Consider the following 27,856-nt stretch of genomic DNA (forward strand, 5'->3'; position numbering starts at 1 on the left):
CGTCTCTCTAACGTGCAGTGATAGGAGAGGATAGATTTTCATTTTATTTGTCATTCATCACAAAAATGCCTTGATTTTGAAAAAAAATAATGAGGAGTTGAGATAATAGATGTGGACTTGTTATGCTTGAGAGGGGGTCTAGGCCAATATTTGAAGTGGATCCCATACCAACATCCCATTTCAGGTTCCCAAAAAACCAGTGCTTAGTGAGGAGGAGGTTGCGCCACGAAATCGAAAAGTTGGGAGGGTCCGAAGCACCAACACGAAGCCATTCGATAAGATCTCTGTTCTAGAGGTATTTTGACTTGATAATTTGGTTCCATAGACCATCATTGCACACTATTCTCCAAAGGTTTTTAAGAAGCAAAGCCAAGTTGAAAGAGGTTATGTCTATGAGTCCCCGACCGCCTTTTTTGACCGTAAGGTTGAGGATCTCTATATTGTCAAGATGAAATTTGCGTTTTGGTTGTGTGCCAACCCATATGAAACTTGAGATACTGGCATTGAGATTACAAGAAACTCCTTTGGGAAGTCTGAATATGTGCATCCAGTAGATGGGAATGTTGTGTAGTATAGACTTGATAAGAATGAGATGCCCTCCCAAAGAGATCCAATGGTGAGACCACTGTTTTAGTCGCTTACCAATTTTGTTAAGAAGCCAATCCCAATCCTTGCTTTTGTAGCCATTCGGCTTTAGGAAGAAGCCCAAGTAAGTGAAACCATCATCCAAGTGAGTGACTTTTACAGGTTTCAAAGTAAAAACTCTTCACCGTTCCATTTTTGAAATCCATGGCGCCGTGGCGATTTTCACCAGGGACTTTTGGGATTCAGGTAAGGAAACCTAGAGTGTTTTCTCATAGAAAAATTAGTTGTTCTATCAGCCTTTTGTGTATTAGATATTTATTATCGTTGAACAGTTAGTGGAGGCCAAAATATTGGAAACTGCACAGTACAACGCTGTGAATGGAATGGGTAGAATTGAAAAGAAAAAAACACAACGGTATGTGTTTATCTACCCATGTTTACACTTCTTTTTACAGATTAAAAAAAAATTGTGTTTATCTACCATGTTTACACTTTTGTCTAGAGACTAAGAAAAAAACCACTGAATGGCAGGTAGAATGAATGGTCGTTCTATGTTTTCATGTAAATATTTTGTGAGAAGACAATGAATGGTCATTTAAAATCTTTGTCGTTGCTGACTTGGGATTTCCAAAAATAGTTTTTGACCAAATATTTTGTCAAACCACCATGGTCTTGTGAAAATCTAAGAAGGAACCATTATTTCTGCAAACTATGTAATATTAGTGTATGTAAGTCACCAATTGTGTGAGTAGTTGCCTTGCCTCACAAGGAAAAATGGGCATATTGGGGTCCCAGTTATTATGTTTGATTCGAAAATCTAAGCACTCACTTTCATATGAAATTGTATTTCCGCTCTTTAAAAACTGCAGAAATAGTCATACGGCCATTGTAACTCAAACATGTGCTGAATCGCCATTTGAATATAAAATTGCTATATTTGGAAGTCCTTGGTGAATTCTACCAGATCCTGCGCTTCTAGAGTATTCTATTCTCTGTATAAACTATACTTTGCCCATCGTAGGACCTTCTCAACAACGTATATTTATAAGCAACTCATAGGATTCATTGTTAATTACTCGCAAAAGCATAAAGTGTCAGCGAAATCTAGGGAAATTGGTACAATGGATTTAAAAAAAAATGGGTGAACAACAAAGCATTGGATAAAAAAAAAGCAACTACCAAAATTAGGGTGCATTCTATAGTTTGGTTATATATCAAACACAAATTGGAAGTGCCTTTTTTGTTTTGTTTGGAAGTGCCTTTTTTTTCATTTTTAGTAGTAAATCAATAGATCATCCAAATCAGATGGAATTTATCTTCTCAACATCCAAGGAGTTGAAATAGAGATCCAAATATGAAAGGATTGGTAGCTTCCTAGATCTGTAGAATTAAACCTTGAAAATTTGTTGTTTGAGTGATAAAGATTGGCAAATTGATTTAGGTCAATGGAAGACTCTGCTAGAGGATTGTTTTGCTCCAATATTCAATATTTTCAATTCATTTAGTGAACCAAGCTATGAGGCAAAGAACCCATGAATTGATTTTAGCCTTCAGTCCATTAGAGCAACTTGAGGCAATAAACCGATCTGGGAAGGTAAGCAGCTAGAAAAATGGTTTATAAGGAGTGAGATTCACACAATAATCCAACATATCCCTCGTACAATGTATTCAACCTTTGTAGTTAATGGAGTACATTACATACAAATTAACCTAAGGAAATATTTTTTGTTTATTTTTTTGACAAAATATAGTTGCATTTCAAAAGAATCTCTTAGATAAAAATAATGTTAAAAAAAAAGGACAATAGGACAATAACAAGATAACAAGACATTTTTCAATCGTAACTTGAGACCATGAATTTTGAGCCAATCTTCATGGGAGACCATGATTTCTGAGCTAGCTTACTGGATTAGTTCTAGGCCAATACCAAAACAATTTGGTAGGGTGTTTCGTTTCGAGTCAACAATTTTCAAAGATGCTATTATGTACGTCTTATTGGGTCGGCAAGTTGGTTGGTCATCGTCGAACCCGAGATGAGTTGGGCCTCTAAAAATAGTGGTCGATTGAATTCTTACAATTGGCCTTTAATGTTTTTTTTTCTTCTACCTTCCAATTTGTGTTGGAACACTCATTATTACTCAATTTTTCTTTTTTTGTTTATTTAGAAAGGAGTAATTCAAAAGGAAAAATATAGGAAAATATTTATTGTATGTTAAAAATGTAGTGTTTTTAGTTAGCATCTATATAGGTATTTGTGAGTGAGAAGGTGGGTAGGGAATGCATAAGGGATATAAAATATATAATATTATGTGATGTGCTTTTTGCTTCCACCTCCCAATTTGTGTTGAAATACCTATTATTATTCAAAATTTTACTTGGAGCTTTCTTTTTCTTTGCCATTTTCACTACTAAAAACCCACCTTACTGGTACATGCCTTACTGGTACATGCATTGATTTCTTTCAAAGTTATGACATAAGAATGGCAACATTTGAGTGTAGATAAGGGGCATTGTGTGAGTAGTTTTCTTGCGGTAGAAGGAAAAGGCGCATTGTGGACTTAGTTACCATGTTCCATATGAAAACCTAAGCAACTAGATCTAGTTTAAGGTTTAGCTTGATCAAGTAAGGCAAAGTTAGTTTCTCATTTTAACAACGCTTCATCAAGTGTTCTTTATAAAATGAAAGTTAGAATTTGCATAAATGTGAGTGAGTAGATAGTCAACAGGATCCATTATAATCGAAGATTGTATAGTTAAATTACTCGCAAAAGCATAAAGCATCGTCCAAATCTAAGGAATTTGGCACAGAGGATCTGTAAAAACCGAGTGAACAATAAACATGGCTACTACATTTTCGAACTCCAAAGATAAGGGTGAACTTTATATGTTTATTATATATCATACGGAAATTGAAGTGCCTCCGTTTTTAAATCACCTAAATTAGATGGAATTTGTCTTGTCCACATCCAAGCAGTTGAAATAGAGATCCCAATATGTAAGAATTGGTAGCTTCCTCAAATTTTGTTATTTGAGTGGTAGAGATTTGTAAATTGTTTCCATAATATATGCCAATGAACAATATGTTGGAGGATTGTTTTGCTCCAATATTCAATTTTTTCAATTCATTTGGTGAACTGAACTATGAGTTAGAGGGCCCATGAATTGATTTTAACCTTTCGTCCATCAGAGCAATTTGAGTAAAAAACTCGATCTCCAAAGGAAAACTATTAGAAAAATGGTTTATAAAGAGTTCAATCCATCCCTTACAATTTTCACCAATCCATAGTTTTGTAGGGTATATATCCCTCGCACAATGTATTATTCAACCTTTGTGGCAAATGAATTACATTGCATTTGAATTAACCGAAGGAAGTATCCCTTTTGCTAAAAAAATAAGTTGCATTAAGAAAAATAGCTTAGATAAAAATAATGGAAAAAGGGACAATAACAATATTTTTTTTTCAATCTTAACACAAGCTAGCTTATTGTATTGGTCTTAGGCGAAGACTAGGACCAATAAGGTTTTTTTGTTTCAAGTCAACCATTTTCAAAGATGGTATTGTGTTTTATTGGGTTGTCCGTAACTTTGGTTGGTCGTTGTTGGTCCTCTAAGGAGGATTATAAATGATGTTTGTCCTTGTATAGAAAGAAAAATGAGGTTATAGATTTTATGGTTATAATAAAGAATTTTGATGCTTTTGAAATTTACATTTTTAATGGTATTATAATGTTTATTTATAAGGAGTAATTAAAAAGGAATAATATAGGAAAATATATGTTGTATGGTAAAAATGTTGAGTGTTTTTAGTGGTTAGTATTTAAATAGGTATTTGTGGGTGGTGGGTAGCCAATGAATAAGCCATATAAAACATGTAATATTATTTGACATTCTTTTTAGCCAAAACTTGATTGAGCGTCTTTTTGTTTTCTTCTTTTCTCTCTGCCTTATTTATTATTGAAAACCCCCCATTCTCATTGGTCCATTGCATTGATTTGTTCCAAAGCTATGACACAAGAATAACAACAATTGAGTGTGAACAAGGGGTCTATTGTTGTTAGCAAACCACAAATGACCAACCACATCATTGAGATTCTCCCCTCTTCATTGACAACCCTAGCATTGAGGTAATCATTCTCTTTAAAATATTTTGAGTTCTTATTACTATCTTGATTGAAATTGTTTTTAAATGAAGGATGCTTCAACCTATTGTTGTTTTAATAAAATAGGCAAATACGGATGGTATTGTGTGGGTCTTTTTAATTTTTTTTTTTACTCTTTTCTCCAATAGATGTTAACTAATATGGTTAGTTGGATAGGTTAAAAATAAGGCCCCCCCATTGGGAACTTCTCACTCAATCAAAAGTGATGAGAGATCAATCCCTCTTAAGACTACTTGACTAGATTTAATTGTTGTTCCCTCACATTTATGCACTTGACGAAAAATCTTATTGGTTGTGCCTTCTTTGACCTTTATCATTTCACTAGAGGGCTTCTTTGACCTCAAAAAATTAGTTGATGGGCTTGATTTCGTTCCTCCCATTCATTGTATAAAGCAGTTGAATGTTAATTGGATGGTTGAGAAGAAAATATATTATGTTTGTTGAGTTGGGGTCAATGTTATTCATTCACTCAATTAGGTGGATGGGTTCATTTATAACTTGTTGAAGTGATGGCATAACAATCACCCAAGCATAGAAAGAAAGATCAATCCCAATGCTTTATCCCCCTGTCATCTCTTAGCTTGAGTGACATTGTCAATAGAAAATTGCCTCTAACTTATCATATAGAGAAGAAATTTAACCTTTCTACTCATGAATAAGTTATTATTTTTTATTTCCTCTTTTTGAGCTTTATTCAATAGCTTGGGTGATATCATCGCACAATACGATAACTAATATTTCGAAATGGATGTCGACCAAACTTGTCATTGGAAAGAAAGAGCGGCCAAATTGGCATGTTCAAGCCTTCATGATAGATGATGCTACTGCTGAAATTGAACCGTTAAGATGATGTGTTTATTCTTTTTATAAGAGAAAAAATATTATTAATGTATATTCTCTCTAAAATTTATGTTATTCCAAGTCTTCAATCAAGTGTATAATATTATTATGTGTGTGGCATGTTTGTCGTGCATGGTTGGAGAATGTTAGAAATAAAGTCCAAGGGAAAACCAAATCTGCTTTTTTTGTGCTTTAAGAGAAGTTATGCGCACATGTCAAAATGATGAATTTGTAAGAAAGACATTTGAAAATTTCTTTTAAGAATTCAGTGAACATAAAGAGCTTTTGGAATATTTTAAAACCACTTGGTTAGTCAACATCAAAATATGCAAGTTTCTTGTAAGTGGTTTTAATGACTCTATTTTTAATGTCATATGTATGGTTGTTAATGCATAACTAATAAATTTCTTTCTACAGATATGTGAGCAAAAGCGTACATAAATTTTCCACGCTCCAATCAAGATACAAACAATGCAATTAAATCTTACCATTGGTATATCAAGGAAATGTACCTAAGTGAGAAGAACAATGCATGCCATAGACGGGTTGATTGGTTAATTTATGTGTTGTTAACAAAGGTTGTATTATATTACAATCATATGCAACATTTAAAAGAAGTTGGTTTTGTACGACCCAGAAAAATTGAGGAACAATTGAATTCATTCAAGTGTAGAGTTAACCAAATCTCAAATGAAGATTGTGTGCCTGATGAAAAGAGTAACGATGATTATTGAGTTCATAGCCAAAATAAGGATACCCATGATATTTGCTATAATGTAATTTTTGTAGCAATTTCAATTTGGAAATGCACTTGGGAGTGCTAAGAGTGGCAAGAGTGACTTGTAGACCCATTTTCTAGATCAACGATGATGCCATTTTTCCATTATGTCATCTATATGGGCATGAACTTTCATTATCCATGTTGGGAATGAAGATCCATTTTGTAGAAAAGAAAAATTTATAGTTGAACCAATTTTGAATACAAATACATGAATTTGGACTTGTGTATATGACAATGTCTTAATTGACTTTTAAATTCATGATGTGGATTTGATGTTATATTCTATAAATGTTACATTACTTTTGATAAATGTAGTGAGAATGGATTTATTTATTTTTATTTACAAATTATCAAATCTACAAGTTACTTATATATTTATATCTTACTCGATGTTGCATGCATGGACTAACATATCATTACCATGGAACTTTTCTTAGTGATAATAATAGATGTCTCATGTACATGAAGTGTATATATGTGTGTGTGTGTGTAAATTTAGATTTATTTTAATTTTGAATTTATCAAAAAGATGACTAAAGTTCTAAAGTACAATATACATGTCTTATAATAAAATTTGCAAAAATAGATAAAGGTTTGAGCCTTTACCATTTCAATACTAACATTTAAGGATGAAACTTTATTTGGTAAGTTGCTCCAATATAATTTAAGATATATATATATATATATATATATATATTTCTTTTTCGTTTTCTTTTATATATATTTTAAAATTCTTTTATTTATCTATGGTGGGAATAAGAGAGTAAGAACCCAAAAAGTATGTATGGTGAGAATACAAAAAATAAATATGCATGCATAGTGAGAGTGCACCAAAGAAAATGTACACATGTAAAAACACAAAACATGCATGGTAAGTGGTAGCTCTAGAATTTATTTGATTTTTTTCTTTTGAACTTGAGGATAAATATAATGGTGAGTGTTGTAATTGTGATAAGAAACAAAAGGGGTTGCTCTAGAAAGTTTTGTCACTCATAACACAAACTATCTTAACGCAAAATCAAATTGAATTGGTCCAAATTTTATTATAAATATTTTTTTATTTATTATTGTTAATTTTTTGTATATTTCAAATTTATTGATGTACTTATTTTGCCTTAATTGTTAATGCAACAATTAACAATTAACACAACCATATCATGCAAATATCAAACAAGTTATCCTTAAGTATCAAGCACATCATCTTTAGATATCGAACATGTCATCTTTAAATATCTAACAAATCATCCTTATTAAATTACCATAATAAAAAGATAATCGTAAGATTTTATATCTTGATCTTTTATCGATCTTCATAAGCCATAAGTAAGTTATTATGCAAGTAATTATGACAAAACTAAGTTGTTTTCTAAGAGCAAACTAAGTTTTCCATCTTCCATTATTTTTTTCCAATACTATAAGTCAAGTTAAATCTATGATCAATATCAACTCCAAAAGATTTATATGAAAGAAAAATACAATCATGTACAAAATAAAGATCATATACACTAACTAAATCATAGTTTTAGAAATAACCTTATATTAAATTTTCCTAAAACAATATAACTTTAAATTATTTTTTTTAAGGCAAACCAATTTATATAGGACAATTCTAATTTGGTGGCAAGACAATTTTAATTAGGTTTGAAAAAAAAAACCAAAAAATTCAAAATAAAATGTATGAAAAATTAGGAGAGAAAAAACATCAAATAATTTAATTCAAAATTTATAAAAGGATAGCTAGTAAATCGAAGATATACAAAAAAAAAAACTAATAAATCAATATTAGATTATTTAAATCAAACTAAATATTATCTAATTTATTTTATTATTGTAATTAATTTTCAATTATTAAAATTAGTTTTTAAATAATGTAATGATTGTTGATTTTCTTTCATATTAATATTTTATTTTTTCAAAAAAAGGCTTTCTATTGATAATAAGAGAAAGTACATTGACAGAGAGGAAATCTCACTGATCGCTTGTGAAAGATAAATCAACAACCAAGCACTGTATCTAATGCATTTGATCTCTAATATGTAATAGGATACATTATAGAGAGATGAAAACTGTAGAGAGTTGCCTGGTTACAATGATCATAAAATAGAGGTATTTTGCACAGAAAGGGAACAGAGTGCAAGCTGTACAATAAAATGCCAGAAGTTAGATCAAAATATACCCCGACCTATGATAAGTTCCAGAGGCAAAAAACTTGAATTTTATCTTAGAAGTGTTCGAGTTGCATCCTTCTTTGGAGAGGCGATCCACTTCACCATTTTCACTCCAATAAATGTGTGTTATGGAGATAGAGTGGAACTCCATGAGCAGGGTTTTGATTATGCATTTTCGGGTGTTGAGGTTAGGAGAGTCTAGGGAGCCTCGGTCGTTTTCCCAGTTGATGATAGATTTGGAGTCTCCAAAAACTATATAAATTCTAATGTCAAGCCAAGAAGCGCAGTGTAGGACCCTCCAAAGAGCTAGTAATTCAACACACGTATTAGTTCCAATTCCACAGTGCCAGTGAAACCTATAGAAACTCACAGGTCCTAAATGGATGGCCATGCCACAACCACAAATGTCAAAAGAGGAGGCCCCGTCAAAGAAGTCGACTAGGTAAGAGGGCCAGATGTTTTGAGGAGGAGAGGGATATTTAGAGACTGATGACTTAAATGGAGAGTACTGAAGATAGAAAGAGAAGATTCTACAACTGGTTTTCAAGATGTCGGGCTTCATATGCTTAAAGATGAGAGAATTTCTGGAGCGCAAAATCCCTCAGATGATAAAGAAGGCTAGCGTTTTGTGTTGAGGGTGATCCACAATCCAACTGCCAAGACAAGAGACAATGTCAAAGGAGTCCCAGTCTGTAGGGGAGTTTGTCAGTTGTAGTGCATGTGTCCAGATAGAAGAGGCAAATGGGCAATGGAGGAAGAGGTGGTTGATGTCCTCTCCAGCTGATAAGCAAAGGAATCATATTCTCGGGCCTTGGTAGCCTCTCTTGCAGAGTATTTCCTAGGTTAGAATCTGGTTGTGTGCCACCAACCAGGAGAAACACTTGATTTTGAGAGAAAAATTCCATTTCCAACACAGAGCCAATGAAGAGAGGAGTGATATATTCCTTGAAGGTTGGAAGATTATCCGATATGCTTCATTTATGATTACCTTTCTCTGTTGTGAGCCACTGAACTAGATAAACTTGTCTGCTTTTGTGGATAGGACAATCCCAGAGAGTTTAAGATTTGAAATGTATGTTGACCATTCCCGAATCAGAGGGACTAAAATTTCTAGCTCTGTAGTGTCTTTCCAATGTGTAGTTGTAGGAGAGGAGAGATATTCATTTTCTATGTCATTCATCACAAAAGGCCTTGATTGTGCAAAAAAATAATGAGAGCAGGGGATAATATATGTGGACCTGTTAACCCTGAGAGGGGGTCCAAGCCAATCTTTGGAGTGGATCCCATACCAACATCCCATTTTAGGTTCCCAAAAAACCAGTGATTAGTGAGTAGGAGGTTGCACCATGAAATCGAGTAGTTGGGAGGGTCCAGGGCACCAACACGAAGCCATTCGATGAGATCTTTGTTCTAGAGGTATTTTGACTTGATAATTTGTTTCCATAGACCATCATTGCAAAAATACTCTCCAAAGGTTTTTAAGAAGCAAAGCCAAGTTGAAAGAGGATTTGCTTAAGAGTCCCCAACAACCTTTTTTGATCGTAAGGTTGAGGATCTCTGAATTGGAAAGATGAAATTTGCGTTTCGGTTGTGTGCCAACCCATGTGAAACTTGAGATGCTAGCGTTGAGATTACAAACAACTCCTTTTGGAGGTCTGAATATGTGCATCCAGTAGATGGGAATGTTGTGTAGTACAAACTTGATAAGAATGAGACGCCCTCCCAAAGAGATCCAACGATGAGACCACTTTTTTAGTCGCTTACCAATTTTGTTAAGAAGCCAATCCCAATCCTTGCTTTTATATCCATCCGGCTTTAGGAAGAAGCCCAAGTAAGTGAAACCATTATCCAAGTGAGTGACTTTTACCCTCGAAGATATTGCCAATCTCCTTGGTCCGGTCTGCATCAGGTTCACTCGAGATCAGATTGGACTTTAATTGGTTCGTGAGAAGGCCCGAGGTGAGTCCAAAATCAGAGAGGGTATTGAAGAGAACCTTCCATTCAAAAGAGTCTGATTTTCCAATTGTAATCAGTTCGTCCACAAACATTAGATGGGATAGGGAGACCCTATCAATGATTCTGCATCCATATATGAGACCATCATCATGAGCATGAGCGAGTTTTCTAGACAAACCATCAATAATGATGAGGAACATTAAAGGAGACAAATTGCAGCCTTGTCTGAGTCCTATGGAGATTGTGAAAAAATATGTGGGTGAGTCATTTATTATTATTGCAAGGAAGGTAGTCTTGATGCATGCTTTTATCCAATTTATCATAGTGAACCCAAGACAATTTTTTTGTAGGATCATTTAGAGTAGTTCCCAATCGGCACAGTCAAAAGCCTTGGTAAGATCAATATTCATGAGGCAGGAGTCTAGATGGTAGGTCTTGATAGAATGAATTCATTCCTGTGCGATTACTACAACATCATGGATATGTCGATGCTATAGGAAGCCAAACTATTAAGCATAAATATGTTTTGACAAAAACAAATTGAGTCGGTTCGCGATGGTTTTCAAGATCAGTTTGTAGATAGTGTTGCACAAAGAGATGGGACGATAATCAGAGAAGGTGCTAGAGTGAGGGACCTTCGGGATCAGGGTGATGAACATAGTGTTTGTAGCACTGGAGACCAAACCAAGGCTACGTGATTCCTCCACCATCTCAGTGAGATCAATAATCATGATCTCTTGAAAATGAATGAACAGTTGCATTGTCTAGCCATTTGGACATGGACTTTTTCCTTGCGAAATTTATTTTAAGATTGAAAGAACTTCATCTTGTGTAATGGGGTGGTCCATTTTCCTAATGTCCCCCATGCTAGGCGAAAAAGGAAATAGGTCGCATGTTTCCCGCTGCTTGTTTAGTGGGACTTGTTCTTGGGAGCGGAATATGTTGCAAAAGTGTCTCATTGCCTCCCTTTCGATTTCCTACTGTGTTGAAATTTGTTCACTTGATTCTGATTTGATGCTCCATATAGAGTTTCTTTGTTGCCTCATTTTGATTTGTTTATGGAAAAACTTGTTGTTCTTATCTCCTTCCTCGACCCACATAATATGACTATTTTGTTGCATTTCTTCACTATGTCTTATCAAGATTTATGATCTGCGAATCTCCAGTTGTAGGACCTCTTGCTTTATGGGTTCAGAGAAGTAAGCTAGGTTAGAAGTGTCCTCCAGTTTTTTAACCTGATGTTAAATCTAGATTAACTCTCTAGTCAGATCCCTTTTCTTCTTCTGAGCCCATCGTCTGACCCTTTCTTTTAGAGCTCTCAATTTACAATTGATCTTATCCATTTTCTGGGAGCCATGGTCTCCAAAAGGTGTTTGCCATAAGGTCTGGACAAGGACGATGAAGTCTGAATCCTTCAGCCATAAGTGCTTAAATTTGAAAGGTGGAGTTTTTGGTTGTTGTCCCCCAAGATCATTTTAGCAAAATGGGAAAATGATCTGAGATTTTGATTTAGAGGATCGTCAAATTCAATTCCTGTAATTTTTTTACAGTCAATTATTGTACATAGAATCAGTGAAGTTGTTTTGCAATTCCTTGTGGGCCCCATTGCAAATTTTTCCATGTGGGTCCAATAGGGTCTGGTTTGATGTCTTGGAGGCTTTTCTGATTGAATAATTCCTTGAAGAATGTCCCCAACGAGTCAGGCCTATAGTGGGAACCCCATATTTCTGAAGAATCAGTGGAGAAGTTGAAATCCCCAACTAGCATCAATGAGTTGAGCTCAAGGAAACCATTGTGATCCATGTTGTTCCATAACACCTTTCTATTTGAGTAGGGTGCATATATATTGATGATTTGAAGTGGATTTTGGAGCCTCTTCAACCCCTCGTGATGAGTAAACCCACTATTGTGTTGAAAGCCTTAAATTTCTAGGTTTCTGGATTTCACATTGTGTCCATTCACCTAGATAATCTAGTTGCAGTGATTGCACATATATTCCAATTTGGACAATCCTGCAGTAAGTATCCCCACATCCTATCTTTGCTATTCATTGTTTCTTGTAGTAGAACAATATCAAGATTGTGAATGCCAATTAGGATTTTCAGGAATCGTCTTTTCAAGGATCTTCATTTTTGCTATGACCCCAAACCCCTAACATTCAGTGACATTATGGTCATTATGGAAGGTCATGTTCGGGGGGATCTGCTCTAAGGACCCGAGTTTTTGGGGTAATCAGATCCCAGTGACTAGTCTGGGAGGATGAAGGGGCACTGATTTATGCAAGGTTGACTGGAGACTGTTGAAATTGTTCCAACAGATTGAATGGGGCAATGGTGTAGTTTGATATTTTTTTGAGTTTGGGACCTTTCTTTCATCGAATGGTGACGTTTTTATGGGCAACACGATAGGGATCGGAGTCATCCAAATCAAAGAAAGATTTTTTAATTGTTAGTGGTTCTAGAGAAAATTGCGTCTCCCGAACTAGGACTTCTAGCTCCATGTCTTCTGAGAAAGGGGAGAATGTTCGACCTGAGGGAGCCCCAAATTTGATAGGGGAAGAGAAAAATTGATCAACAGGTGATTAAGTCATTGTTGGGGACACATATTTCCTTTCAAGATTCACTATATGGGGCTGGGGGGGGGTGCATGGTATTGTGTTTGAGGGTGCTGATAGGGGCTTATGTATGATTGATGAGGAAGATTTGATGATTGGGTTACGACGTGTAATTGGGGGTATAGTTTGGGGGTTTGAGATAAAGCTATGGATGTTGTTCGAGATGAGGCATGTAATAGAGGGTGTGGGGCAAGGTATCGTTAGAATGTTATTATTGGGGGAAGGTTGAGAGGAGTGATTGTTTAGTGGTGAGGCGGAGAGTGTAATGGGATTGCTTCTTAGAGGAGGGGATTTTGGATGGAGAGAGACATTTGAATTGATATTTGCAAAAGTGAGAGTATTCATCCTATCATTTAGAATAGTGGAATGAGCCAGAATGTATTCTCATCTCCCAACAACATAGGTGGAGTCCAGATATCGAGCCGCTCTCGAGTGGCTATTTGCTCAGTATGTCATCAAAGGTCCCGTGCCATGACAACAGAGGCATCAAAATGGAATTGACCAATAATGTACAATTTTTTTCTCTATGAGCATGGACCCCAATATAATTCAATTTATGCAAGAAGTCCCCAGAAATTTCTGCTAATTTTTAGATTTTTAGTTTTTAACTAATATGTTGAGAAACTTGACACCATGCTAAACATCTTCAAAATATGCAGTTTTTCGTATTGGTTCAATTCAAAAAATTCTAGTAATTATGATGTGCATTAGTTGGTTTCGTAAATATAACAATATCAAAGTAGAGTCTGTCTAGATTGTTGCAACACTTTTTTTTTCAAAAACGCCAAGTTAACAAAAAATACATTAGTGCCAAAAAACATGAATTTTTATGAATCCCTTGGTTTTTAAAGAACACACAGTAAAGAATTGCTAAGTTGACATATCAAATGTGAATAAAAAATTTCCAATAAGTAATAGAAAGCTAAAATTTCTGACAAGTTTCTTTTTATTGTAAAATGAAATTCTAAACATAAAAATTGTAACCCAACTTCACATTTTCACCCAAGGAATTTAGAAAATGGAGGAAAATAGACATGAATGGGATGTAGCTATCAAAGGCACCAAGCAAGTGTTCACTTGTCTTGTTGATGATTGTGTTGGGATCCTGATTCAATATAAATTATCTGGCCTTAATCACCATCGTGCTATCATACACAATATCCCTCCAATTCCTCCATGTCAAAGATGTTGGGTAAGAGATGCAAATGCTAAATGCGCTGCCAAATCAACAAGTGCAGTTAAAATGAAAAATGAAAAAATACAATATGATTTAGATGCAAGGTTATGTCGTGCACGCCAACAAGCATATAAAACATTTGTCAATGTAGAAATTGTTTTAGTTGTAAGTATTTATTGGTATTTATGTGCATATGCTTTTTAATAATATAAATTTATTGTTATGGTCTAAATTCATTGAAACTTGTTTTCACAGTCAGTTGCTACATTTGATCAACTCAGTGATACTTCAAAGCAAAAACTTTGTGAAAAAATTCATTGTTGGGATCAGAGTCTACCTCGTAGACGTATGGCACAATGAAGTGCATAGATAATGTTTTAAAACGGAAAGTAAGGACGAAGGTTCCTGATGATGTAGGGGAAGAAGGATTAGATGGTCATACCCATATATTAAACTTTGATGAAACTAATAATAACAATGACTACACAGTTCAGTCCATTTTTTTGCATGTATTACTTTTCAAGACATTTTAACATTAAATCATATTTACTTTTATTATAAATTGTATACTAATTTCCCATTGTTATTGATATGCATAGCCTAATCAACAAAATTCCCTAGAGAGATCTCCACATAGTTTGGTTGCTAAATATAGATCCATAGACTTGGATATACAACAAACTTCAAGCTACCAACCATTATGACGCTCACCAAGATTTCAAGGGGTTATTGGGCCAGTAATTTTTTAATCCATATAACTTATTCCACAAAAGCATTAATATATAAATTGGTATGTTTTACTATAACGATGGGATGAGAAATGGATGTTCTATATTTTATATTGTTATCTTTGATTTGTTTTGATTATATATATTTAATTTTTTTAAATCTATATGTCGTTTCTTATTTATGGTGCAGGTGTTGCCTTTTGAACTAGTGGAATCAATGAAAACCCCACAAGATGGTCAAAGTCTTAAGAAATATGGAAATGAAATGGTTCAAATGCTACAACCATCTTCACATCTAATGTCATATTGCAAAATACGTTTATATTTATATATTGATTCTTAAATTGTCATGGATATTTCGCTAGACAGTTCGTCACAACATATATGATAATAATATATTAAAATTCTGAATTTCTATACTATTACAGTTTTATTAAAACTCTAGATTTGTAAATTTAACTGTAATTAGTGTATGCATGCAAATGAAAATTATGCAGAAAAATAGATAACAACAAAATAACCTCACACACACATTGATTATCACGTCCACCGACATATATGTGCAAAGGTCTTTTGGGAGATGTATATTCATTACTTTGAACGTTAGATTATACATAGATATAAGTATGTGACTCAAATAGAATTAAATGTAAAAATATGATAAAATTATAACAATATAAATGATCTAGATTGGATCATTATATTGTTTTTCATCCATCTCGATGCATTCGAAGTGGAAAAAGTGGAGGAATCAGCTCATGCGACTGTTTTTACCGGCGAGATCCATTTTGGCGAAACAGTGTCTGAAACCTTCCAGGAGCGTTTTGAGGCATCAAACAACATTTTTTGGGGTTTAAAACTTTGTCACTTTAGCCCCAAACGTTTTTATGCTATTCTACACACAAATATTTCCAATGACGCAAGAAGCACATCAGTCAGAGTCTGTATGCAAAGGTTATGCCAATTAGAAGTTGACCTTCCAGTTTTCACACCTATAATTCGGGAGGATGCCACGTCAACCCCCATTATTCATAGAAAAGGGACTAGCCAGGTGTTTTTGATGTAAAAGACTCTAGAAGAGTCTATATTGTAACTCTCGTTAAGAGTTAATGTAGTCAAACTTAACCATTAGTAGGCTATTAGGTTGTCTTATAATCGGGCCACTAGGAGGAAGAGGCATTACATCCTTTCGAGAACATTTTGTTCCATAACTGAGCAAAGGTAGCCAAGAGGGATAGTAGGTAGAGAACACAGGGAGGTTTTGTGCACCGTAGAAGCCTACGAGCCACAAGACTAACTTCTTTGTACTTGCAGCAAATTTATAGACAGAGAAAGAGAGTGAAGAAACCTCACTTTCCAGGTGGGTTTTCTCCCGAAAGGGTTTCCAAAAGCATATCTTGTATCCATTATAAATTGACATGTAAACAATAGTGATGTTAAAACCATCATAAAAACATTTTCAAATAAGAATCAATATTCATATCTATTTCTTTCTTGTTAATCATAAATGAGCCATGTTGTTCCTATTATTTACAATGGAAATTTAAAAAATAAAACATGTTGTTTCATGAGCCATGTATAATTTTTATTTTTTTTTTTTTTTTATATCTCCAAATGATCAAAAAATGATTAGCATGCAAACATAGCATGAGTTATTAAAGTATGACAATAATAATTATAATATTGTTTAATTGTAGGTCCAAGATGCTCATCAATAGCCTATGGAGAATCGAAAGAGATAGGCCCATTTTGATTAAATAAGAGAAGCGTTGGTTTGCACTTGAATCCTTTTACATGAAATAAATGGAAATTATTGAAATTATGTTAGGAAATTGACCCACTTTTTTGAATGATGAGTACTATGGAATTATGAATATTAGAAATATTAATTTTTTGATCATAGATTTTAAGAATGTTTCAAAATTAAATATATAACAACAAAGGCAAAGTCAACATCAAATAATTAACTTTTCTAAGTTTCAAGAATATTTCAAACTTAAATAGATAAAATCAAAAGTAATGTTTCAAAATTCAATAGATAAAATAAAAAACAAAGTCAAACAATTAACTTCACTCATTTTCATCAAATTCTAAATGTTCCCAAGATCCCCAATAAAATTTTGCTTGGATAATCTTCACCTTGTTATATTGTTCGTTCACATAACCATTCGTTTGGGTAAATTAAAAAATTAGCAGTGGCTAATTTACTTTTTTTGGAGTCTCTTGCTGGAGTGGGATATATATATTTTTTTATTTTTTTATTTTTAATGGGCGGGGTTAGTTCCCTACAGAAGCATCATGGGCCCTCTTTTTTTATACATATATTACAAATACGTGTTAGAACTCAGCTGACAACCGTCATATCAGTTTTTGATAATTTGCCATGGGTCTGAATATGCTGCAGCATGCAGCTCCGCGGATTCGATCACGGCGGGGGGTGAGCAAACCAACCGCCCCGACCGTTGCAACATGCACTCACGTGCAAGAGTGGGATATTCTTATACAAACACGAGCTCAAATTTAAAAGACATTGGAGACAAACGAACTGGTATTTTTATCCATCTACTTAGTTATATAAAGTTATTGCAAAAATACATTGATCATAATTATATCTTTTCCTCCTTTTCCAATCATTTAGTTTGAAAGGTTTCCTCAGTATACACATGAAAGTGTATTTTACTAGCGAGAGCTATACGGGTGAGGAGTCGCTCTAAATTAGGAGCGGGGCATGGCTTTGATACGGGTGACAATAGACAAAAATCTTGAAATTCTGAATTAAAATGTAAAATCTTGAAATAATACAAATTTAATTATTGTAAAATGTTGTCTACCTTAGTCTTTAATCATCAAATTAAAGTGTATGACAGAATTTTAAAGTGCCAGTGGAAAACACAAAATTTTGATTGGATTTATCTAAGATAATTGGGAACAATAATTCACACTTCCCATTATGTTTTCAACTGCAAAATTCATGTTAAAAAATCTTAATTTGTTTGTTTATACAAGACATTATGTCCCACGACTTACTAAAAAAAATATGAGTGCAACAAAGGAAAGTTTAAACCATTTATAAATATGAAAATATTCATGGTAAACCCTTCTTTCTATAATTTTAGTTTCTATTAATGCAAATGATTTAGATACACATTTACATATGTAAAAGAATAATATTATTGAAGGTGAGAAATGTAGTTATGGACAATTATTATGACAACTTGGCAACTGTAACAATTATACTTATCGTAATATTACTAGGAATTGCAATTTTAGAATGCAAGACAATTCAACTGACTGTGATCATGGTAAACCTCGACTTCAATATTTTTTTTTAACTTATATGTACTCCAATATGGAAATACACCTTGTTAATACTTTCACCACTGTGTATAATTTGTTGTTTCTTTTCTTTTTGTAATTACTGAGACATTATAAAAATAAGATCGTGCTATGTATGACCCTGAAATTGTTTTCATGAAGAGTTTCCCTGTTCCCAAATTTGAAGGATGGCAAGTAAAACTAGTAAAACTTGTGGGTCATGGCTTTGATATGGGTGACAATAAACAAAAATATTGAGGAGCAATAAGGGTAGAATTGAGGAGTTTGTAATACATACACAACAATTAGAATATACAAGAGTTGAAATACATATAGGGACAAAGAAATAGATTATTGGTAAGGTTTAACATTTTCGAGAGGCAATAAAGTTTTCAATTAAGATTTTTGAGTGTGGTTATTTTATCCAATAATTCAACTTCTCCCAAATTCTGATGCATAATGAGTTCGAAACACCTATATTGGATTATTGAAAGTTCGTTCTGTAAATAAATACCAATGTTCATTAATTTGGCCCTATGTATTAATTTATTGCACCAAAAAAATTAAAAATAATAATAATTTAACACATTTTCAAAAAAATTATTGTTTGATTTCTAGAAAAATTGAACCAATAAAAATACCAAGAAAATATGCCAACGGTTACACTACATTACTAATTTATCATCATTAATATGGCTAACCATTCGAGTATTTTGCATGGGATATGGAAAACCATGTGAACAACAATATAAAAATATGAATTAACCGACAACCTTAAATGTATGCACATAAAAAATGTGATCTTAATGCTTTGTTATTTAGTGTTTATTGTTTACTAACTCTCAAGGTCTTGCACAAATAAGCAGGCATGACCACATAAAAAATGGAAGCTTTTCTTAATGGTTAGTTTGTGAGAAAATTACTTGTGACTTGGGCGTGCGAAGTATTGGATAGACTAACACAAGAAATTTCCACTAATGCCCTCTACGAATCTTTTATGTTGGTATTAAATTTTCGTTCACAACGAATTACACTCCTGCTCTCTGCTCAACAGGGCACGCTCCAGTTACTACTTGACATGGGTGAGTTAATTCAACAGTAACTTGGCTTAATTGAACATTGTTCCCCATCCCTCGAACAACTAGTCGTCGTCCCATCTACAACTAGCAAGTCACATCCGTCAGAAATCTAGACACCAGAAAATTCACTGAAGTAATTGGGGAATGTAAAAGCTTCATCCATGGTATACATCACCATGCCCATGCATTAAGCTAATGATTGGATTAGTGCACCACCCTTAAGAATTGCTTTCATATATGGCCTCTTGTTTGAGTTTTCCCATCTTCTGGTGGGTTTTATATCGCTTATGCTATGAAAACTTATGTGCATTTGTTCTTTTGAGTTTCTACAACAAGATGTCCTTAATTACATTGCAATATGACATGATATCGGGGTCTGAGCTTGCTGTGTTTTAATTCTTACATGAGCTTGGGGTCTCAACTAGCTATGTTTTAATGAGATCTAGATTTGTGTATTTTCCCAACTTAGCTATTTGATTTTTTTTTTTAATTTGAAAATTATATTCCAATCTGACATGATCTTGGGGTCTGAGTTGGTTGTGTTTTAATTCTTACATGATCTCAGGGTATCAGCTCACTGTGTTTTAATGAGATCTATATTTGTCTATATGCCCAATTTAGTTATTTGATTTTTACTTTTTTCATTTGAAAATATAATTTTCAATAAAAAAATGTTTTTTTTTTTTTTTTTTTTTTCTATTGTTTATAATATAATTTTATAAAAAATGTATTTTTAAATTATTTATAATATAATTTTAATATATATATTTTTTCACTCTTTAAAAACGCTCAAATTATACTTGAGTACAATTCAAAATTATAATTTCAACAATTTTCTCATAAATTTAAACAAAATCCACAAACAAAAACCATCAAATAGTTAAACTAATCTATTCAACATCATTTTCAAATTTAGAGAGCACCCTCGCAGCCTCACAACAAGGCCGGCTAGCTAGCGTTCGCTGCTGCTTAGTTTAATTAATAAACTTTGAAAGATATGAACTAGCTATCAAATTTTAACAAGGGATACAATGTACCTACTCTCGCTTAGTTTAAATATAATTAAAATTAGAGTCAAAAGCAATAAAAAAAAATACAACTTTATATTAATAAAAATTACAATTAGAAGTTGTCTTTAAGTGCAACTTTTTGGAGTTTTCGGTGGATTTTTGGTCGGAATTCGGCAAAACAAATTGCGTCCAAATCTTTATTTGTGTTGTTTAAACTAGATTTTTTACTGGATATATCGTTTCAAGCCCTCAAAAACCCCTCAGACACTTCGATTGTGAAGAATTCACCAGTAAAACTTTTGATTCAATGAATCCCTCCCAGATTCTAAACAAATTAGATCGGAAAACTTTTCAAAAAGTCGCACTTAAAAACTACTCACAATTAAAATAGCAAGAAAATTGACCATTGCATTATATAATGCGACATGCTTGCACTTTTACGCATTCTTAGTTTATATATATGCGTAGTCTAACTTATGGATGGAATAGATTTTTTCACTGAAATTTGACAAAATAATTTCAATAAAGAATGTGATTTTTGTTATTTAAAATGTTTTTTTGAATGCATAAATAGATTCAACACCCTGAAACCCCCTCGTGACACTCAAATTCTACATATTAAACAACTTAAACCTAAGTTTTTAAAAATCTCTGTTGGATTTTAGTTAAAATTAAATAGAAAAAATGTCCCAAAAAGACGACTTCTTCTATAAGTTATATTGCATATACATATATGCAAGTAGAGGATAATTATTAATGTACACATTAATAACACTCTACTTTGCAACGAGATGATTATTAAAGATATTATCAACAACATGTAGTTACGTTCATATGTGGTATGGTAATCGTGTTTGTCCAATTAACTTATTAATGTGGCACAAGCTATGTGAAAAGTCATTGTCAATGAGATCTATTGTTTGATTGATTTTATACACAACTTGATTATTGATAAAATTATATCAAACATTCATTATACATTTATATACAAAATTATATTTACGCTGATAGGCGCCTCTTCTTGAAAATGGTGAGCCCAACCTTCATCTACCCTTTTTGTCCTGTGATGACATATGTCCCGTGGTGTGTGAAAGACATTTATTCTCAGTTGTGAACTTTCCCCATGCTGCATGATCGTGGTCTCCACATATTTCTATGCCAATAGATTTCTAGTGTCTTCAACAATCCGTCGTCGCCTTTCTCATCCTTTGCTTGTGTCACAGTAGGGAAAAGAGAAAATAAAAAATTATTATAAACAACAGACGAGCCCCCAAACTGATGCGGACGATGTTCCGTGCCTGCTTCCAGAAACAATACCTCCAAGTTTTTCTATTGGCTAGGCTAAATCATCCATGACCTTTATGAACGCTACCTAGGTTCGATCCTAGATGATTCTCATAGATAAAATCTCTTCGTAACGCAAAAAAGATCCAGAAGATTGCCAATAAAACTCAGCTACATAATAGTAGTTGGACACGCAGAGGCTCTTGCATTCATCCAAGCTTGCTTGAGGCAGACACAAATACCTGCTTGAAAAATAATTGATTCCTCGTAGCTGCATCAATATCGTAAGGGACACAGTAGTTGGGAAAGAAACATATACCATTGAAGAAATCGATGAAGAAATTATTTTCTACTGTCAATCTCAACGAGGTATGCAAATAAAGCTTTATGTTCGCGTTGAGCTCCATTATGATATATCGGAAGCCTTCTAGAAATTGGAGAAAACCATGATAGAGAACTCGTACAACATCCCCATACGGGGCCAGGGTTCGTTGGATCAGAGGGTCCAATTTCAAATTCAATGGTTGACCTTGGGTGCTTATCTTTCCATTGACTTGAATATAACCTACAATCAGGTTATGTTGATGACAAAGATTGCTTCAGGTTTTTCTCATGAATTTTTGTGTTCTATTTTTCTTTGATCGGGATTTGAACAACAATTTGCATAACAATCCATAGTTTGAGTTGTTGGACCCTTCTAGAATTAGAGTAAGCTAAATTGTATGATTATAACTAAAATTGTGAGGTTGAATAAACATTTGTCATGTTGATCATCGTTAAAATTGTAAAATTCAAATTAAATGTTCCACATACATATATATATATATATATATATATATATATATATTATTTTCTAAGTAAGTTGATAAAAAATTAATCATTAATTATTAATTTTATATAATTTAAATATTGTACGAATTCTTCCAAAACAATGAATTTAAATAATTAAATTTAATTATAGATTAAAATATTTAATTTAAAATTAAAATCCACAAAATTCCCCCCAAAAAAATCATAACACCCAATTCCATTGATTTAATAAACACCTATCGTTATATTTCCTGAACATATTAAGCTCCAAAACACCATATGGTAAAAGCTGCGACACGAGTGTATCCAGGCGATTCTCAAAACTCTGTCAGAGTAGCCCGCCAATTCGATTATATATCAAGAGATTCCCCTTGGAACTTAGCATCACGCGGTAAATGATTGTAACATTTATAGACCAAATAAAGAATTCGTCCTCACCTTTTAGCACCAAATTTTTATCCTATTGACAACCAATTTTGTAGTCCATGACACTGGCCTGTTCTTTTTGCCCGTCCAGACGACCACTTTTTTGTACAAAAGTTTACAATGGAAGAGAGAAAAAACTTTACATCCACGGAATGGAATTTAATGCCGAATTGACCTCCCTTGCTCTCGAGGATCATTGGAGAGGCAATGTTGGTTGCACTGACTATAAAATTATCACCTTGCAATTTTTTTTTATAATTGTAATTTTAATATTAATATTTCAAAAGATTTAAACATTATATTTATTTATATAAAAATATAATTTCAATAATTAAACTGATAGGCTTCTCTTCTTGAAAATGGTCAGGCCAATTTTCATCACATCTTTTGTGCTCATGCTCACCGGGCATCGTGTGCATGACTTCCATGATATTCCTACACCCTATTCGTTGTTCCACCGATGAAAGAGAAGAAATAGAAGAAGCTCAAAGCTTCTCTACTTTCAATGTTATAACAATCATCATGGCGGTTTATTTTCTCGCCTGCAACATCACTAGAAATCACATAATTGTTCTCTCACACATTTTTGTGGGTTCTTGCTCGTAATTCTTACAACACCTCTAGTTGTTTCTATGAAGTTTTTCATTAGAGAAATGTATTCCAGACACGAGCAATTGATCCCATCAGTACTTGAAACTGACTCGAAGAATTTGAGCATGTTAATTTCATTGTCTATAAAATTCACGACCATAGATGACTACCTTGCTCAGTGTAGAGCTTCTCGCAGTTAGCCTTAGTGTAAAATCCAATTCAAAATCTAGTAACTAAGGCTTAACATTCTGCTTTTATGAACTTTTCAAAATTGCAATTTAAAAAAAATTGTAATTTTGGAAAAAAATGAAATTATTGTTTTCTATGCAACAATGTATCAACCACCCTCTAATACCCTTTTCTGAACATTAAATTGTCCGTGGATCCACTCTCCATAGGGACTCTATTAAATTTGTGAGACATATGTCCATTTGTTCTATTTATTCATGTTACATAGATTTACAGAGTGACCCAATGGCCATTTTCCTTGAATACTAAACCCACAACAATGGACCACTTTCATCCACCTAAGAGACCTCTAGTGCTTATAAAACCCTATTAGGCCAACACCAATTATAACAATCTTTCCTTCTCGTGTTTGATTTCTACGAAAATTACCAATTCAATGAAATTCTAGACTGAAATAATCTTACTGTAGCCCTTTTATTTGTAAGTCACTGGTGTGACCTGCTAAGCCATCGAACTATTGTGGGTGTTTTATTTGAACCCTAAGCTTTGTCTGCCACTGTGATAACGTGGTTATTTTCCTTCCCACTGAACGAAAAATGTGAATATTTTGATAATCCAAGGATTTTAGGATTGACTAAGCTTCTCTTGGGATTTCAGGATGTTTAGCAAGGCAGGCTTTGTTGGTTGGAGCTCTGAGTTTTGCTAGCTCAAAGTAAAAGTATCATTTTTTTTTCTTTCTAGGATATAGGTGATTTTAGAAGTTATGGACAAATGATTCTTTTTGTTTTTGAAGTGCAACAAACCACTGAACACAAGGATCTTCTGTTTAGCTTTTGTTTAGCTAAGCTTTTAGAATAGAGTGCACTATTCCATTGAAATCACCCAGAACTTGCACCCAATCTCAATGGTTATTCCTTTCTCTAAGGGAATTGAACCTTGGTGGGTGGCATCACATCCCACCGCCTTGATCGTCAAACTCCAACCCCATTGAGAGCAATAGAATTTTGCAAATAATATGATGTTTTTTAGATTCCATTGTCATCGAGAGTTCATGCGCGTTCATCAAATTTGCACCCAGTTTACCAATTGCCATTGATCTGATAATTGTTCATAAAATGCTCAATGGGAAAAAAGGTTTAGCACCAATATACAATGTTGATAAATGTTGAGTGGTTATAAGTTTGAAAACATTGATTTGTTTGTCTCTGTATTTTTCTGAACGTATATTCTTCTCAACATTCATTAAATAGATTTAATGTCCAGTTTGAATTGAACTTCAGGTTCAATATAAGCGGTTTCTTGAAGAGGATATACAACATACATGTGGTTTTTGTGGGTGATTCCACTGGGAGGAACCAATGGGAGTCTCTGATTTGCATGCTTGTAGAAGCAATTCCGAACAAGAAACATATTTATGAAGTCAATGGAAATCCCATAAAAAAACACATGGGATTTCTGTCCTTCAGATTTGTAGATTACAATTGTACAATAGAGTATTACAGGGCGCCATTTCTAGTTTTCCATGGCCGCCCACCTAGAGGAGTTCCTCATGAGGTATAAACCACGCTGATAGTCGACACCCTAGATTATACTTCACATTTATGGTCTAATGGGGATGTGCTCATGTTCAACATAGGACACTGGTGGAACTATGGAAATACAATTAAAGGGTATGTATGGTTTTTGATATTTCATTTTTTAGGATAAAAAAACCATGTAAGTTTAAGGAATGTAATGTTTTGACAGAAGTTTTTTGTAGGGGTTGTTATTTCCAAGAGGGAAATACAGTGGACATGAAGATGGATGTTGAAACCACATTCCAGAGAGTAATGAAGACATGGGTTGAATGGTTTCTCCAACATGTCAAATCTGAGAAAACCCATCTATTTTGCGTAGCTATGCTCCTATTCACTACAAATAATTTTGGCCTCACTAGTCCATGGAAAATGCTTTCAATTCATAGGATGAAACATCTATGTACTAGATGTGAGAAAAGAAAATAGAACAATTCTTCTATGTGATTTTTATTTTGAATTGGTCACAAGCTCATGACTCAAATATTGCAACATGCTTTCCTCTTAAATGGTAGGATTTGAAGATTTTTAAGGGTATACTTGTATTTAAAAGCTTAATCTCATATATGTGTCTTTCAACATCTTAAAATTCATAGGAGGGTCCTGGAAAACTAGAGGGAAGTGTCATAAGGAAACTTGGATAGAGTTTATTTCTACTTGGTTTCAATGGGAGCCAGTAAGTAACCAGATCATGTTTGAAGCAATCAGACAACTCAATGGCAAGAAGAATGTGCAATCATTAAACATAACATATTTGATCGAATTCAGAAAGGATGGTCATTCCTCATTATACTATTTGGGGAATGGGCATGGACTAGATCCACTCCACAAGAAAGATTGCAACCATTGGTGTCTACCCGGTGTCTCGGATACATGAAATCATCTTCTTTATGGCTACCTGCTTGCCAGTGGATATGAAATAGATATGAGCACATTAATGAAAAAGGGATAACATTATTGAGTAACCTACATTTCTGGATGGTGTAAAATTTGTTTCCCTGGTACCACACCCCACAAAATGGGAGGTGGATTGTTAAATTAATCTCATAAACAACAAAAATATCTACTGATAAGAGTTCCTTTTACTTAACACATGCCCCGTGATCCAGGGGGCATTCTTTTGGAGAACAAAATCATAATTTGCAGTAGTGGTAGAATGGAAAAACATGACCTAACTGTAAGTGGAAAATCATGACCCTTCATGCTGCTTTAAAGTTGGGCCATATTCTCAGAGATCATGGCTCCTATATAATTAACATAAAGTAGCATGGCCATACCATCTGCATGTGAAGTAAAAGTCACATTTTTTTTTGGTTTTCTTCCACCATTGGGGTTTGCTTGTTACAACTTGTATTTCATTACTCAAGGTTGTGTAAACACGTGAATTGTACAAATTACACGAGAATTTAATTTAAATATGATTGATCTGCCCTCTTACGCTTTTGGGTAAAGGAATATCCACTTTATTGATGGTTGTAACGTTAACAAATTTAAATAGAAAAAAAATGAACTTAAGGTTGGAAAATTTGAAAAAGGATGAATTGAAGATTGTGATATTTTTGGTTATTACATAGTTATTCCTGTGTTTTCACATTGGAAAAAAAGAAGTTATGCCCTTGGTCTAGGTTCAATCTAGCTCAAGAAAAAATAAATTAAGGCAATGAGCTGACTACTTAGTGTGTGGCCTTTCATAAGGTGAGTTGGGTCATTATGGCTTCCCCATCCTCGAACAAGCTCCTGGTCTAATCGAAGCTGAGACCAGTCTCGGGGATTGGGCATGTTGTTGAAGGCTTTATGGGTAAGGTAATGATCCTTCTATAGAAGGTCCCGAAGCCAAGGAAGCACATGGTAAGAAGCCATCGGTCTTTAGTAGGTCTTCTTTTAAAGAACAATCTTGACTTGTGCAGGTTGAGGGCATATTTTTCATGTACGTTATCAGAAGCTATTACATGAATGACTGTTGTGTAGGCTGCAAGGGATCATCAAGGACTAGATGTGGCTCAAGGCTTGCAACATTGTGACACCATTGATCCAGACCCAAATTCTTGCCCTGTTTCTGAGGAGAATGTGGGACTGAAGCCAAGTTCTAATTCAGAGTCCATTGATGGAGACATGAGGGAGTTATTTGAGTCTCAAGAAAGTGGCCATATGGAGAATCAGAGCTTAGAAGATATTTCTTTATCATTTATGTTACAGGGTGGGATTGTGCACTTATGGTTCTGTTGGTTCGTTCTTGAACTTATGTTTGCTTTCAACCTTGTAGAGTAGCCAAGGTCTAGGTATTATGCTTTTAGTACATAAAGGTAGGGTTCATGTTTTCCATTTGGCCATCTCTCCCTCCATATTTTTTTCACTATTTTGCTGAGGGTGCAAAACAAAAAAAACCCTTCCATAGTGGCATGTGCCTATCACAACATGCAAATGGTAACGCTCTTGGAAGCCTCCCATTAAGCTCTATAGTTTAAGTGTAATTCAACCCAAACCCTGTCAAAATTGAAATTCAATTGTAATAATCTCCAATTGTAATTCAAGTGTAATAATCTCCAACTGTAGAATACTCAGTGTGTG

At 33.9% G+C, this 27,856-nt stretch overlaps 1 pseudogene; it reads left to right on the forward strand.

Annotated features, from left to right (window-relative positions):
* The first annotated feature begins 789 nt into the window (after positions 1–789).
* LOC149253282 (protein trichome birefringence-like 11) lies at positions 790–26,240 on the forward strand (annotated as a pseudogene).
* The last annotated feature ends 1,616 nt before the right edge of the window (positions 26,241–27,856 follow it).

Source organism: Pinus tabuliformis, chromosome 7, assembly GCF_031772625.1.
Source record: "Pinus tabuliformis cultivar Carrire ecotype Pingquan chromosome 7, CPIR1, whole genome shotgun sequence".
In the NCBI taxonomy this organism is placed as follows: domain Eukaryota; kingdom Viridiplantae; phylum Streptophyta; class Pinopsida; order Pinales; family Pinaceae; genus Pinus; species Pinus tabuliformis.